This window comes from Dunckerocampus dactyliophorus, chromosome 10 (genome assembly GCF_027744805.1).
Source record: "Dunckerocampus dactyliophorus isolate RoL2022-P2 chromosome 10, RoL_Ddac_1.1, whole genome shotgun sequence".
NCBI lineage: Eukaryota > Metazoa > Chordata > Actinopteri > Syngnathiformes > Syngnathidae > Dunckerocampus > Dunckerocampus dactyliophorus.
The window spans coordinates 10,083,212-10,100,813 of record NC_072828.1 but is presented as its reverse complement, the minus strand read 5'-3'; the positions used below and the strand labels follow the sequence as shown (position 1 = coordinate 10,100,813).

The 17,602-nt window shown below is 42.1% G+C and overlaps 1 long non-coding RNA gene across 1 annotated transcript; it reads right to left on the bottom strand.

The window, feature by feature from the left end:
• Positions 1-12,828: 12,828 nt before the first annotated feature.
• LOC129188729 (uncharacterized) lies at positions 12,829-16,461 on the bottom strand. Its single transcript, XR_008572689.1, has 2 exons — positions 13,724-16,461; positions 12,829-13,604 (listed from the first exon to the last, which is right to left on the bottom strand). It is a non-coding gene; the product is annotated as an uncharacterized LOC129188729 (long non-coding RNA).
• Between the last annotated feature and the right edge of the window lie 1,141 nt (positions 16,462-17,602).

Here is a 17,602-nt window from a genome sequence, read left to right as displayed (position 1 = left end):
TCCTGTGGGAAAAATTGCCTTGGTTTCTATGTGACGTTTTGGAATGAATAACGACAACCGAGGTACCATTGTACCACTGTTCCAGGAAGTGAAGGAGCGCCACTCCTGCTAATATTACTGCAACTACTACCAGTACCACTAGTACTACTAATAATTATAATAATAACTCTTAAGTTAAACCTTCCACACATCCTCTCCCTATATATATCACACTATGTAGACACCAATACTGATCAAATAACATACCACAACAATAACTGGACAAGTGCTTAGGATGTCAGGCAGCACAAAAAATACCCAACATACAACTTACCCTTCCTACTCCTTCCTCTTATGTTCATCTGTCACCGTCTTGTGTATGTAGCCTCATCCATCCAACACTCGGAAGGTAATACAACACCCTAAGCCCGATACCAGCGACACACACACACACACACACACACACAGTATGTAGTAGTGGTGATCAAAGTGCTGTGAAAGAACCGGCCTCCTCCACCAAACTATGCTTATCACACACAAGATATTTCCCTCTCAGACAAGCCAGGCTCCAGTTTTCCTGAGGATTGATAACCAGGCACCAGCCAGCCAGCAAAACAAGCTCGCTACTCGTATTCTGTAACATTTAAACCCTCCTGGGAGGATTTACAAGCTGGATTTGACTAGTCTACATGGTCAGGCTCTGGCTAATGTGGCGATGGTATGTGAAGCACTGAATGGCAAAACAATTCTTGCAGATGCTTAATGATAGACACAATTCATAATAAAAATCAAATACAAAGACTCAAAATAAGCCAAAAGTCAAACCCACAGCTCACACACTCACCCAGTTGTGTGCGTAATAAAATGTCACTGAATTCATGCGATTGCTGCTCTCCCAAAAATGAATGACAATGGCAACCTTGCACACAATAGATAATCAGAACGACTCCAAATGAGACCAGAAATATTCCACAAAGTAATGGAAGTAATGGTAGTAATACAGCAGAATAGAAGATACAAGTAATTCATGCTAGCAGAAACTCTGTGCAAAATAATCAGAATGACTCCAAGTAGGACTGGAAATAGTCCACAAAGTCAGAGAAATTGCAGTAAAACACAAGAATAGAAGTGAAGGGACAAGTAAACGAGCAATGGCAGAAATGCACAGTGTGAATGCAGGAGAACGAATAAGTATGCCTTTAGTTGCCAAGTCCCACTCGTGCCAAAGACGTTTTGCTTGATGGTGGCCATGTTTACTGTGTATACATTTACCGCGTGTGTGTGTTGATTTCATGATGGAAGAGGTCACTGTTCCCATGTTGTGCATCAGGCATTGACTTTATCACCTGACGCTGCCCGTGACCTCCAGGTTAACAAGCCAGAGACCAGCGTGCACGCACACACACACAGGCAGAGCTATGGCGTGATGCTTTCCAGACACACACTCCCTCCCTCCCTTGGCACTCACCCTCTCCCACACAACACCCCCCCCTTTCACCACCAGCTCCTGCTTATCAAACCTTTTTTTTTTGCGCTTGGAGCTTCCCTTTTTCCCATGCACAGACAAAACACTGCAGCGGTGCCAAGGAGGGGGGGCTCCCTACTGCTCACTTGAGGAGGTTACGGCCCTGCAGGCTTTCTCCGCACCTTGGAAGTGAAGGTCAGACACGCACACGTGCGGCGACCTCAGGATCGGACTGACCTTTTAAGCAGCCACACCACCCTTGAGCTGACACATCCACACGCGCTTAATGCAGAGATGAGCGTTATTGTTTTGAAGGCGCCTCGTAAATACAGCGTGCAGACAGGCTGTTAGAAAGAAGAACGGGCGCGTACAAACAGTTTGATAAATGCGGAGGTAAAAGTGCAATCACTCTCTCTGCTTCATCTCTATCAATACCGCCATCTTCCACCCTCCTCCTCCTCGTCTCTATTAGAGACACATTGATCACCAGCTGCTGCCATATCACCTGACTAATGGCAAAGGGTGTCTGGGGCTTTTAAAAAGCAGCCAGCAACAGTGCCAAGCGCTTCATCACCGTGTCAAGGCAAATGGCTCCTCTGGTAATAAAGTGCACCGCCTATACTGTATATATATATATATATATATGTGTGTGTGTGTGTGTCACATAACACATGAGGACTCTACCATTTAAATGGGACGCAATGCACAACTCAGTAAGAATCACAGACCACCAACACTCCACACTAAACCACTTTAAGTCATTAATAACCTTTTCTAGCATACTGGAGACACACAGAATTTAATTTCCCGCTCAGCGGTAGATGTGTACAGTACACTCCTAATTGTCATGCTGTAAATATGACTCCCTGCAAACATTATTGAACGCATGATCCCTAAAAATGTCGCTTTTTTTAAACAAGCTTTTCAATGGGCCTCAATGCAGTAGAGCTTCCAAGGTCAAATAATACAAAAATACATCTCTAAAGTTGCACAAAAACTTCACTTCAGTATCAAAAGCAAGGGTGGGGAACCTTAAAAAATGGTCCACAATAGAATTTGATCCAAAACAAAAACAAAACAAAACAAAAAAAGCCAAAGTGAGTCATTATACCAACAAATATTCATAATGTGCGTTTTTTTTTTTAGAAGTGTATCAGTGACGGCAAAGAGGGAAAGTGTGATGATAACCATAAAGCAGGAAACGCAACCTGTTGCGACATAGAATGTCCTGGTTGCTCAGTACAATATGGCATCAATGCTAAAAGAATGAAATCAAAGCAAAGTCATTTGTGTTCACTGTGAAGAGAGTCACCTGACAGTCACACAGTGTTTCCTTCATGCGTCATAAAAAGGTGAGACATTTTGCTGCGTTACTTTGTAGTTTTCTTGAGTCTTTACGCAGCATCTTTTTACACATCACGTCAGTTAAAAATGTTAGAAAGGACTCCATCAGTCACCCTTCCCAATAGTGAAATGCTTGGAGTCTTTTATTTTACGTAGTTTAGGTGTATTTAGTCTTATTATACGGCGCATTATCACAGTTAAGAATGTTTTATGATGGCGACAGTCCCTGGAAGACATTATTTCTATTTGCAGTGTTTCCTGCGGGGAAAATAGCTTTGAAATATGAACAAATGAGAGCACCCTGCAGCCGCACTCTGAGATGTGACGTGGACGCCACAGGAAAGGAAGCGTGAGGGCCTGCAGCGTGTGAAGAAAGAGGAACTAAACAAAGGCAGAAAGTGGGAGAAAAAAAAGATACAATTACAAACCCACAATGCTGTTTTTCATCGCTTGTGTTCTTTTCCACGAGTTTATTTTTCTAAAAGCAAAGGGCAGCCAGTGTTAGAGGGCAGAGGGAAGGTGCCTGTGAAACTCTATCGCTGGAGGGAAAACAGGCCGAGTGCCACTTTGGTGTGTGTGTCTGGTTGGGCGGTAGCATCGGTGAAGAAATTGGAATAAAGTTGACGAGGCTGCATTGCAAAGAGAAGAGGTGACGCGATGTTGCCATGGCAACTGTTTAGGGTTTGGATGATTTTTTTCCCCAAACCATAATGGAGCTCATAATGAAAGCAGTCTGGCTTTCCTGGCTCTCTCTCTCCCTCTCGCTCTCTCTCTCTCACACACACACACACACACACACACACACAGAATGGAGTAACACATGTTTTGCTTTATAACTTGTTTATGTTCATCCAGCAGGGAGAGAGCACAGCCATGCTCAACTATCAATTAAAGCCATGATAATAAAGCCAGCCAATAAGAGGAACAGGTCTGTGTGATAGATACAACACTCAACTGCAGCAAGTTGAAACAGCATCATACTAATTAATATTCTATATGATATACATAATATACAGTATATGTCTTTCATATGGCCTCACCCCACCAGAGAGCTTTCAGGCTAATAAAAGTGTGTATTAGCGAGGATTTGAGCCAATACATGTAACACATGGACAGTAATAAGTCTCCGTGTGTGTGTTAAAAAGCCTGGGAGGTGTGTGTTAGTGTGTATGTTAATGTCTCCCCCCTGTCCAAGTATAATGAGCTCCCCCGGGGCCTCCCTCTACACCCTCCCTCATGGCTCCCACTTTTCTCTGTTCTACCCTCCTTCAAACCTGGCCCGGTTAACCCCACTCATACCTCCTCCGAGTGCCAAAGCAAGCAAAAAGTACTTATATTGTGAAACTTTATGGAGGGTTATAAAGGAAACTAACACATGGCATCTGTAAAGCTGAAGCTGACAGTAGAGTTTAAAGAGAAAGTTAGCGAGGAGTTTGACAGAAAGCTTTGAGAGTGGATTTAATTAATTCCACTCTATTTACTCAATAAGCTTGAAAGATTTTTCAATTTTGTAGCGGGCTGTGGCATGTATTGTGAAACTTTTCGAAAACTCCGGTTTTAGAATGATTCAGTTTTCAAGAAAATGTTTTGCTAAAATGTATTTAAATATTGCATGTAACCAACTAGTCCGTTTGCCCTGGACCGTATCGCTCCCTCGTGAAATCGAGTGCCCAAACAAAGCACCCTTCGTGTTGCTGACTCACCGTCCGTGCATTTCATCTGCTAAATAACCCGCCATGGGGGGCCAAAGAAAGTTTCGAGTACCAGCGCTTGATAAAGACGGCGAGAAACACCATTGAATTCAATCTCGCCAGGATGCACGGAAAGTCCGCATCAACAAAAAGTTCCATCCATTCGTCATTTATAGTGATTTTGCATTGTTTTTCTGTGTGTAAAACTAAATTATTCGCTCTAAAATTTATTTTTTGCTCATATTTGTGGGTGTTGCCCAGGTTTTTGTACGTTTTGACCTTTTGGAACAACTGAGTAATGAAAACCGAGGTACCACTGTATGTGTTTTCACCTAAGAACCTTACTTTCTGGCTGTATTCTTCAACAACGGGAGCATCCTTCCAACAAGCTTTGGGTCAGTGACTTGACCACAACCGGCGATGATGCTGCAGCAACCTCCATCCTGCCCCGAATCTTTTTAGAAGGGGGCACTAATGGGGTGGGGATGCAGTTAGCTGCCCTTTTGTGGTGTGTGGATGATGAGTGCATGTAGCCCACCTGAGGGTCATCCTCATCCACAGTTGGTGACCTTTGATTCCATTTGCTGGGATCACACTGATAAAAAACGCTGGCAATGACTTCCTGACACGCAAAGGCTTTTTTTTGTCATTATAAACCCTTGGTCATAGTTCATGTGGGATTCAAAGTTAAATATTTGCTCTTCAAAGGTAACATGCATGAAGAGTCGCTGCATATTTATAGCTCTCTTGTTGTGCTGCAGTATTTCGGTGGGGGCCTGTTTGGGTCAGTGGTGATTTGTTCACGAGCGGCGGGACAAAGTGAACAGACCCGAAAACTTGGTCCAGGACATTCCCTGGCTCTCTGCCGTGGTCCTGATGTATTCCACTGAAATGCAAAATGCCACAGCTTTCCTAGAGGTGTACTTAAAAAAAAGCGCAAACCAAAACAAATTTAGCATAAACCGGATTAGAATTGTTTTCCTGACAGCGGGATTAAAAGTTATACAGTCGTCCCTCTTTTATGGCGGTTAATTGGTTCCAGACCCAACCGCGATAAGTGAATTTCTGCAAAGTAGGATAATATTCAATATTAATTGATGGAATATTTTCATAGTTACGGCATAGAAAACGTGTTCATGATTGTTTTTTAACATTATTAGAGCCCTCAAGGCATGAAATAACACCCATACAGTCACCTTTACATTTGTATTACTCAATATAGTAGGTATAATCAGAGAAAATAAGACATATTAGACATAAATAATACAACAGAGTCACATGTTAGCAGTTGCAGTTGTTTCTTTCTGGACAGTGTACTTCCTGTAATGGCGACTTTAAATGGCTTTACACTTGTGTCTGTGTAGGCTCTCAGTCGTACAGGAGTTGTCCATCGAGGGAAAGGCTTCTTGAGACGTCATCTGTACTTCTGTGAAGAAGGTGTCGGACGTTTCGCTCCTCATCCGAAGAGCTTCGTCAGCGAACTAACAAGTGCTGGTAGCCTAAGCTTTAAATACAGTAAGAGTGGGCGGAATTGGTGTGCCAACACCCTCCTTCTATTGGTTCCTTACACTAATCCTGGGGGAGTGGTGGTCTAATCCACCCTTAGCAGTAGTTACTGCTAAGGGTGGCCCAACCAGTTATTAGGTTTAGGGGGCAATCACTTTTTGGATTTGTTCTCCCTTAATTCTAAAAAGTTTCATTTAAAAACTACATTTTGTGCTCACTTGTGTTGTCATTGACTGATATTTACATTTGTTTGATGATCTGAAACATGTAAGTGTGACAAACATGCAAAAAAAAGAAATCAGGAAGGGGGCAAACACTTTACTATATTTATGTATATTAATATCTATTAAATTTATATATTTATTTTTTCTTTCGATTTTTTTTTATTTTAAAGCTTGCTTTTCATTAAACACAAAGTCACTGGAAGTCGGGCCTCATAAGTCACTCACACTGTACACAGAACACCAGAAGGAGATCAAATACAGTAATAAAACACTAAATACAATCATTTGAATAGTAATTGAGTCATGAAATATAAGTTTTAAAAAGTAATATAATGTAAAAGCCAAAGCACTAACAACCTTTCCATCTCAATAGTAAAACCACTACACTGCTAGATTATTACTGTTACTTTCATCGGAGCAGATCCTTTCACATGATGCTGTAGCGACCTTTGTGATGGTTTTGGTTTTGGATTTGGTTTTGTGATTTCGGACTGTCTTGTCATTGAATGTGACATGAGTCCTGACCGTGTGTGTGAGTGCTGCTTGCAGAGAGGACAGGTGAGTTTGCTGGTGTTGTTTTGGCATGGTTCGGCCGACAGAAGCCTGTTTGTTTTTGCACTGAAGAGATTGTTGATCGACCACCTCCTCGTCATCCTTACAACGTTTACAGAACAATTACAGCTAATTTTTGGGAGCGTGTACTGGTTTTGGAGAAAAGAGGGTGTTACTTGCAGGGTGAAATGGAGGAGAAAGGACGTTCAATGGAAAATGGATCCTTGCCAAGTGGCAAAGTGTCCTCTTGGCTGTCTGCTGGTTTTATGTCCATCACACACGTCTCATCACTGAGGGCACGCCGCATGTATAAATGTGTGTCATTGTGTGGAATTGTGTGCAAAGTGTGTCTACTCGCTACAACTTGTTCCTTTAGCCGTAAATATGAAAGGAAGCAACTATTTCTCTGGACGTGTAATTTAGGCTCACTTCCTGTTTGGCGACCCATAAAGACAGATGATAACATGCTCAAGGAGACGCGCCTGCCGCTACGTGCTGATGTGTGCGTGAGAGCATCAGTCTGACTCCTCCTCCACTGCCGTGTCCTCCTTGAAAGAAGAGCATTGTCTGCTCTTATCTCTCTATCTCCAAGGAGGGGAGGAGGGCCGCCTTCTTGCTTTAAAGTCGTGATTCATGGTCACCTCTCCACGCTGACAAAACAGAGCACATATTAGCCCGTGATGGATGAACGGCGCTGTGGACCAGCAGGCGGGTCGGGAGGTCACGTTGGGCCTTAAGGACATGACAAACACACGGGATAAAATTAAGAAAAAAGTTATACACATAATGGGAACCGTGGATAGCACACAGGGGTTTACTGAACGACAAATATGAAAACGATCGTTTGCTCTGGTTTGAATCAAAGAGTCAAACACCTGCAGGCGATTTGGACACACCAACTTTAATGTACAAAAAAAAAATACTGGAATGCCACACTTCACCGCCTTTCACTGTCTTTTAAACAAAACCATTAAAAACTATTTCCAATCATTTGTTTGGGAGAGGAATTCTTCCAAACAACCCGCAAGGCATGCCGGTAAGTCTACGCACACATTTCCCCAACAGAAAGTTACCCAGCATGCCTTACGGGTTATAAATTAGTATAAAATAGTATTGCAGACCTGCCAACCTTGAAAAGACACCAAACTAAGCAAATGTATTCTTATTTTTAAATATTCTTTTTAAACATGAATACAGTAATCCCTCGTTTATGGCGGTTAAGTGATTCCAGACCCAACGGTGATCAGTGAATTTAGGATTCCTTATTTATTAATTAGTTAAAGCATAGAAAACCTGTTTATGACCTTCTAAATACATTTTTTTTTACATGATTAGAGCCCTCTAGACATGAAATAACACCCCTGTAGACATTTTTACACTCGTATTACACAATATTGTAGACAAAATAAGAGAAAACAAGACATATAAGACATAAGTGATATGTGTGTTGCTGTAAATGCGTTTCCAGGGGGAGCTGAGCAGCTTGTCGTGGGTTACGGCAGCAACAGTTGCCCGTGTTTTTATAGAGATTGTTATTTCTGTTGTGAGATAAGTCAAACCTGCAATAAAAACCTGTTGCTCCGGCGATCAAGTCTGGTGTGTCACACCAAACATTACAGTAACATTACTGACACTTAGTGGACAGCGTAGAATACTACATATCATTCACAGCGTCTTTGAATGCGTCTTCTGAATGCCTTTTATTTGTATTTGAGTTCATTTAACCATTTGTTTGCTTGAAAATGCTTAATTCTGGCAAAAAATACGTGAAATCTGCTGCATTATGCATATTTTCCTGACAAATACTAAGCCGTATTCCAACACAAAACAGCACGGTTTATTAATTAATTTATTTTAGAGTGTCCCTCCTGTCAACAAATCACAGTGGAACATTCAACAATTCACCACAAAGTTATTATTAGCGGAAATGAGCAAAACAGAAGCGATTTGAGCAACATTAGGTTCATTTTGTCTTCTTATTGATTGAATGTTCAAGTTGTTATATGCAAACAACTTTTTAAGGTATGCTGTGTGGAAATTTTACCTTGACAATGTTTGGACATGGAAGTACAGCTGCTAAGCGCCACGTCACAGCGGGCAGCTGACCCTTCTGAAGAAGACTGCAGATGACAGTCGAGTCTGTCAACGTGACTGTCACCATTATTTCACCATTCAGCGAAGTTTGCATATTCTTTTTTTTTTTCAACTATCAAGGAAGCCTTTTATGAGTAGCAAGAGAAGACAAGCTCAAAGAATACAAAACATGAGCCAAGAGCATCATGAGAACTATTAAAAAGATATAGCCAATGTCAAATGCCAATACTTTCATGCATTGCCTGAAAGATTAGCGCACACGCGCTCGTCAACGAAGACAAACAAGCACAGCAAAGCGCTGGGGTGTAAAAGCGAATAGGTTACTCGTATGAGGATCATTCGTTTTCATCCTGTCCAACGCTCGTATTGATACATAACGCTACGCAGCATGCTATAGTGCAAGCATTGTTTCTGCACCTTTTATTTTTGAAAGTTCCCAGCAGAGCAGTAAAGCACAGTGGATGCAATAAAACAAAGCGCTCTATTTGAATGCGGCTGGAGGGCTTGATATGGGCCGCTGTGTTCTGTAAAAAGTATCAGGAAGAAAAAAGGAAAAATGCCCCCCGCCCGCCCCAAATTCCCCCAGCCATCCGCTCCTTCTGGAGAACGGTGCTGGGAGGGAGCCAACGCCTCGACAAAGAGCGACTGTGCTGCAGTAAAAGAACGAAGCACTGGACAACACCCTTCACCTCCAGTCACCTTCTTAGCTTGCCTCATTGTTTAACAGAGGATTCCACATTTCACATTTTTCACCAACAGTAAATACGTCGTGAGATCGCACAATAGTGGATTGGAAGTGCAAAATCTAGCCTTCATGCTGGAATTTAGACAGTTTAAAAGCATTTTTAGTGAGCTTTTTTTTTTGTTTTTAAATAATGTTTTACATATATTTCAACTTTATTCGTGTGAATCTTTTTCCTCATAATATTATGACTTTATCCCAAAATATTTTAGGTTTTTTCCCAACCTAATTGCACATTTATTCTTTGTTTTGTTTTTTTTCTTTAATATTTCAACTTTATGGATGTAATATGTTTTTCTTCATATTACAACTTTATTGTTGAAAAATGACCATTTTTCTCATAAGATTACCACTTTTATCTCTTATTATTATAACTTTATTCTCCTAATCTTTTTACATTATTCTTGCAAAATCACTGCTCTTTTCTTCCATTTTTGCTGTTTTTTTGGGGGTTTTTTCCCTTTTTATGTCTTATTTTTAGAATGTGCCGGAAACCCCCCAGCTGCGGGCCACAAAAGGCCCCCAGACCGCACATTGGACACCACTGGTATTGACTTTTATACATGCAGTTGTGGTGTTCCTTCCCTGTTTGTCCTATGAAGACAAAAATACAAGTGACACATCTTACTAACTTATACACTTAAAGTGTTTTGTAAAATTTTCCCCGTAATGCTGTGCTCTGAAAAGCATTTTTCTATCTTCATCTTTATGTACGGGATGCCAGATGGTGCAGCTGTGTGAAAGTGTTTTGGTAGACCTCACTCTCTGACACCTTAATAGCTGCACTGGACAACAAGTTGACAGCTCTGGTTTTTAGCTCGGGGACTAGCGCTGCTCAACTCTCTTCTGCTGACCGTGGTTGGAGCACCGGGCATACGCGATGGCAGACCAGATGTGTCACGGCACCAATGTAACCCGTCTCCTCAGGCCCTGCGAACGCCCAGGTCTCCGAATAAGAATTGAGAGTGCTAGACATCACGCTAAAAGCTCAAGCTGTTAACTTGATGTCCAGTGCGACCCTGAAGGAGTCAGGATTTACCAACATACTTTTACACAATTGTTATATTTACAAATATGTGTTTTCAAGGTTACATTAGAAAAACAGATTTGACTTTTATTTAAAAAGAAGAAAAAAAAGAAAAAGTTGGTCTCGACTTCCAGTGGATCGCTGCATATTTGCAATTCAGCATTCGCACTTTCATAAATGTGCTGTTTTTTGTTAAAACATTTTTAAAAATTCATTTTTTTTCTGCTAGAGAACCCCGCCCATTCACGATTTTTCTCTCTGACAATAGTAGGGGTGGCCAATATCAGCGAACAACAAGTGTCGGATTATATCACCCTGCCTCTAAAAGCTCCGATACTGGCACTCGATACAAGCAGTCGATTCCAGGCTTCGCCACAGCACGTCTATACAGCAGATATCCAGTAGATCCCGTGTGATCACAACTAACCGCAAAAAAGACGTTGAAACTGAGTGAAAAACTTGTCATGCACAAGTTTCCCATGGTGGCGCAGAACCGGGCAAGTTTAATAAGACCAAACTCACAGCACAATTGAAGCAGTGTTACATGGGAAACTCCCAAGGGACGACGAGAAGTCATTAGCAATAACAGAAAAGATGACCAGCCCCTGTCGGTGGTGAGTAAAGTCGGGTTTAAACGCTTAATCGAGCACCTCAAACCTCGCTATACTATGCCTAGCTGCCACTACACTGTTGATCAAATCATACTGCAGATGCATAAAGAAGTAAACGGGTCCGTTTTTGTCATACCTACTGTTGCTGGTTGTTGTTCTCTGTTTGAGTCAATCACTTCATCAAACGTTTTCTAACATTCCACACTACAAAATAAGCCATAAAAGTGTGTATGATTCGTGTTGGTATCGCATTTATATCGGTACCGGCCGATATTCAAGGCTGCAATATCAGTATCGGATCGGATGGGAAAATGTTGTATCGGGACACCCCTAGAAAATATGTTGTTTTTTAAAAAAAAAAACAGCATCATAAATAACACAGCATACAGTAGAGCACAGCTGCAGCCACTTACCGCAGCTGAAAGGCACAACAGTCACTTTTATTAAAAATGTTGATCAGAAATCAAAGGAGAATTTCAACGGCAAGTTATGCAGGAGAGTTTGGAGGGGGAGGGGCGAGCCAGTGTCGTGTACAGTGTTGCCTTGACGCAGGAGCATAATCCAGGCTGTATTAGAATGTGAAAAACAGAAAAAATTTGTATCAGCGTTTCTGTTAGTCACCTTTTTTTTCACAATTCGCTGGTGGTCTTTGGCTGATAGAATCCTTACAAAGTGTAGTATCTGGAAGCCAGTGATGATTTATCATGCCTCACAGTCCTGCGCTCATTGAGGACTGTCCATCACGTGCGCGGTCCACCACCACCACCACCCCGCCCCTCCCACTTATTCTCTCCCTCTCTCTGTCACGCCAAACTTGACCTTTCCCAACATGACCGCAGGTGAACAGAGTGCGCTTTTGGCAAATGTCAGGAACAGAAGAGAGAAGGGAGGAGAGGAGAGGTTAAAATGCTTCTTTGACAGCGATAAGACCAGGGAGAGTGAGAGAAAGTGGGAGGACGAGAAGACGAAATTTGAACGGCGGCCAAACTTTTGTAAGAGTAGCCGCTCCGCCCGCAGCTGTCCTGCTAATCTTTCCCACCGCTCGCTCTCGCTGCACATCTGTCTTCACTCCTCTTAGACCCCCCCCCACCACCACCACCACCACCACCACGATGAGAATCTGATCACTAAAACAGAGTACCAGCCCACACACACACACACACACACACACACACACACACGCATACACACAACATATTGTATGTCTCCAAAGCTACTACATTTACAATACATCCCTCTGTAGGCACCTTTATCGTAACCCTTAGCTAAATTTTGTATTATACGTGCCAAGTTAGTGTGTGTAAGTCCAATACACTCCCATGCATGCACAAACAGTACCCCCCCCCTTGAGGAAACCCGATCCTCTCTCAGCATTTCAAGTTCAAACGCTGTCTAAAAGAGAAAAAGGCAATTTGGTTGGTAACTGGAACAGAACACCCTCATGAACGTGTGTGTGGGAAACGGATGAAAAGAAATTAGCGACCTGCGTGCGTGTGCGTATGTGTGTGTTTGTGTGTGAGAGAGGCTGCATGGAAACAGGTTCCCAGATTGTGGTTTGACTTAAAAAAAAAAAAAAAGAACTATTTAAGGAAGTACTGTGATCTTTGACTTTTTATTTTTTGCATGCATGCACGGACACATTGTCACACATACATTGTAATTTGTAAAGCAACAACCTGTGGTGCTGCTTCATTTCCAAGTTGTCAAAAAAGCCTCATACTCAGTTCATCACTTCATAATCCAAGTCATTTCAAAGCAACCACCCCCTACTTATACAGTACGTTGATTAGTGGATCTTCAAACGTCATAAAACCTTTGTTAGTTTCAAAAGAAGCTACCAGCAACTACCTGATAAAAGCAAAATGAAATAAAACCACACACGCCTGGAAGACACAAAGGTCTGTCAAAAAAGCCCAAAAACACAACTACTTTAGAAAGTACTTTAGATCTCCTGATGTCTTGTGTGCCTCATGATGACGGTTTGAACTCCAAGTTTTGTTCAAATTTTGATCCATATATTCAACGAAAATCTTGGTTGAACTTCAAAATTGTACCACTTTTGCGGCGTTTAGAATCAACATGATTTCTTGGTTGACTTTCAAGTTGTTCTAATTTCAAAGCAATCCCCTTACATATAAAGTCAGCTGATTAATTGCAGGTTCAAATGGTCACCATCATACAAGTGTAAAAAGAAGTTAGATACTACAGTACAATAAAACTTTGAATACACCTTGGAGACGCCATCCATCCATCCATCCATCCATCCATTTTCTATGCCGTTTACTAGGGTATGCTGGAACCTATCCCAGCTGACTTCGGGCGAGAGGCGGGGTACACCCTGGACTGGTCGCCAACCAATGGCAGGGCACCTTGGAGACACAAAGGTGGGAAAAAAAGCCAAAGAAAAAACAAAAGAGTACTTTAGATCAGATGTTCCAGGCATGCCCAGCCGAGAGAGACCTAGGACCCTAGAAGGATTATGTCTCACAGCTAGCCTTGGTGTACTGCTGGTGGAACTGGAAGAGGTGGCTGACCAGGAAGTCTGGACTTCCCTACTGGGACTGCTGGACCTGGATAAGCGGAAGAAAACAGATGGATGGATGGAATTGTACCACTTTTACAGTGTTTACAATCAACTCAATTAGTTGACTGGTTGACTTTCAAGTTGTTGTAATTTCAAAGTCATTTTCTAGCAAAAACATATCGAGTCAACTGACTAGTTGCATGTTCACACCTCTGCCGTTATAAAATCTTTGTTAACGGTCATACAAGAAGCTAAAAAGAAGCTACTACAGTGGATGTCTGTACTGCTTAACGTAAGATATGCCTTTATTAGGCCCACAAGGGGAAATTCTTACTTACAGTATATGGACAACTTGTCTATTTGGACCATCATCATCAAGTTCCAGTCCGCCGTACTAGAACGTCAATGTCGACATGACATGGCTGATAAAATTTGAGAGCCAAAGGGGTCATTTCTATGAAAAATGGGTCCGTTTATGTCGATGTGTTGTAGCATTGTTAGCTCCATCATTATCGCCAAGCAGCGTGAAACGACAACAGCAACTTAATTACTGTCTCGTTGCATTGCATTAAAACGGGCACACACTGACTTCCTGTTCAGTACAAAGTAAGCTTTAAAATAAAAACATGGCATTATTAACCTAAATTGTAGTTATGGTTTATGTTGACAACCGCTTACGTTGACATCAGTCAGCCGGTCCCAGGGGCGTTGAGATAAGTGGGTTTCATTGTAAATACTGTAGAATAAAACTAAAACAAAGTAAAACTACTCACGGTTTGACGACACATAATGGCAGGAAGTGATGCTGTTACCGACAGGCTACAAAAGGCGCCATTACAGGCTTGTACATATCACGCATATGAAGGTGTGCCAACTTGGGGATTTTTTAACATTTTTTAACAAAGTGGAACGCTCTTCTCCATCAGCTTGGTGGTTGCCAGGTAAACAGGCACCAACCCTGCCCTCCTCCCTCCCCATTCTAGCTTGCCAAGCTATAAGAGCATCAATAAAAATCAGCTCAGATGTCCACCATATGGCCGCGTCTTTAACAAGGACAAAAGTGCTCCGGCCTCCTCACAGCTGCTTCGTCCTGATGTCTCCTAATGCTTTGTCTTTGCCTTTTAATTCCACGGACGCTCCTCCACTAACCATGCTACCACCCTTACGTGGACTTTTGGCCAAAATGTAGACACAAATCTACATTTTGCAGCACCACAACCTTTAGTCCTTAACAATCAGAACTTTACCTCAAAATTTGGGTCTTGAGGTTGTTTGATGTTACTACTGTTAATAAGACTGCAATCAGGCACTAGAAGAGATTGAATCTGTTCGGATCTCCATTGGACATGTCTGTGTGCAGTTTGCATGCTCTCTGTGGGTTTTTAAAAAAAAGGCAATGAATAGTTTTGTAAAATTTTGTAAAATAGCGGGGGCCACGTTGAGGTATATTTCGTAAACCAACTCATGTCGATGTGCTAGTTTAATATAGTTTGGAAGTTTAATATGTTTTTTTAAAAAAGCAGCCTCCATCTGAAGCTTTGTCTTATAGGTCATGGGTCATCTGAAAGAAAAATTTATTCCCATTATTTCATTTTTTTTAATGTTTTATTTTGAAAAGTGGCCGGATTCTCTCTGTTACATCCGTCTCACTTGATGCATGTCCATTGTGCGTGTGCTAACTTTATCTCATGCCACACAGATAGACTACTACTGTATTTTTACCATTTTTCTTTCACCTCATATTTGGTGTCAAATGCTGATACTATGTGGGAATGCATAAAGGTAAGTTTTGATGACTTATTGAGTGCTAATGTGCACATTTGTCTCAAGTTAATTCATGCTAGCGTACTGCCTTTTACCACACACGTCAAACAGCGATGTAATAATCTCTCTGGAAAAACTTGGCTGGAACTTGAACTGGTGGATGTTGGGTCGGCATTCATTTTGTGCTTTTAATTTGATGTTATTCATGTCTTAGTTTTACACAATACATAATAAATAAGATACATTTGATCGCTATGATGCATGTTTTTTTAGTGTTTTTTTTAGTTTTCCTGTTTAATTTATTTTCAGAATCTGCCAAAGGCAATTAAAAAAACAGCTTTGGGCCACAAATGGCCCCCAGGCAGCACTTAGGACACCCATGCTGTAGATGGTGCAAAAGCCTGCACTGAAATATAACAAAATTACAATACAGCTCCACTGACGATTCCTACAAAACTTTGTTAGGGGTTAAATATTGTAGTACAAATCCATATAAAAATGCCGATTTTTTTTTTCTTGTCGCTGTTTAAAACCAAAATAGTACAAGTCCGTTCATTCTCTGTGAACCAAGAAGTGGCCTGTTGGAAAATACAGACGCTCAAAACAAACACAAATATGAATGAAGTTCTTCCCCCATTTTGTTGTCTTGGGATTCACGCTGCCTATGTCAAATGTCTCTCTGTCTATCTAAATGCAATTTAAGCATGCGTGGCAGGAATCAGCATGAGGAACAGGATGAAGAAGGCCAGCTTGAGATAGGAGGGCATGAAAAATGAGAGTCCTTGACCTTTTGTTACCTCCAGGGATGGATGATTGCATGAGAACACACACCCCCACTCACTCCCCCGTAAAGAGCTTTAACTAGTGGGATGGACGGCTGAAGGCTCGTTGTTGGGCGTGGCGCTGTCTTTAAATGTGTGCAAACGGGGGTCTCAGCTGCCTTGCGTCCATTAGCCGCTAATAGGGACGTCACTCAGGGGCTTTTAACGCTGCTTGTTAGCACGGAGGGGCAAAAAGCAAACCTGCAGCCAGCCCCCCCCCCCCCCCCCCCCCCCCCCCCCCCCCCCCCCCCCCCCCTCCATCCTCATCCACATCGTGCATTTCATATGCAGGAACACCTGTGCACATTTCCCCCCCACACAATGAAGGGGATATCCCTCAGCGAGGTGACAGGTGTGCGCCCACTAATTAAAGCTTAGCGCTAATGACAGTGCGGCCAATCTGATGCCTGCCTGAAAACAAAAAGCCAGGACGCAAAAAGCTGGCACGAGTTGATGTGTTTCTTGACAAGAAAGAAAGACTGTTTGTATTCATTCAGAGTTTCATACTTTGAACTTTACATGGATGATTGTGGCACACCCAGATGTGCAGCTTTCCAAATGGTATTGTTGCCAGACTGATGCATTGGATTCTTCTTTGTCAATTTATTCAGACTCAGTGGCGGGTGGTGCATTAGGTACCCGAGGCTTCAGTGGGAATTTGACCAGCCAGAAGGACCCATATTGTTTTAATAAATAATGATAATAATAACATATATTGTCATACATTGCCATTTACCCTGACTAGGACTCAAACAACAGTCCCCTGTGCCCAGTGCCAACATTGTTACCCACTACGATATAAGTTCCTTATTGGCTGTAGTGCATTAATAGTTCCAGCTTGTAGTTGAACAATGCCAGCTCACTGCTTTTGTCTTATTTACTAGTCTTTGTCTATTTACATCAGAGCTGTCAAGCGTCAAGTATTAAACTAAAAAAAACAAAATAAAAACAATACATATTCAATAATGTATTTTTGGGGTTTTTAAAAAATGTATTAGGAACGCTCCACAGGTGGCCACTGGGCCACATTTTGGAAACCCATATGTGTTTCGCCAGGAAGCTGAGGCGTTGCCAGGTAACAGAGGAGTGTGTTCCAGCTTCGCCTTGTTGGCTCTGTCACTGGTCGGGGGATGGGTTGCATTGTGGAGGGGTTTATGCTGCTTTCAGCGTTGCACGGTGATACTTCTGCACAATTGGAGGTGGAGCTCCACTCCCGCTTGCCTGCGTGGCGGATTATTTGCCACATCCACGATGCAAG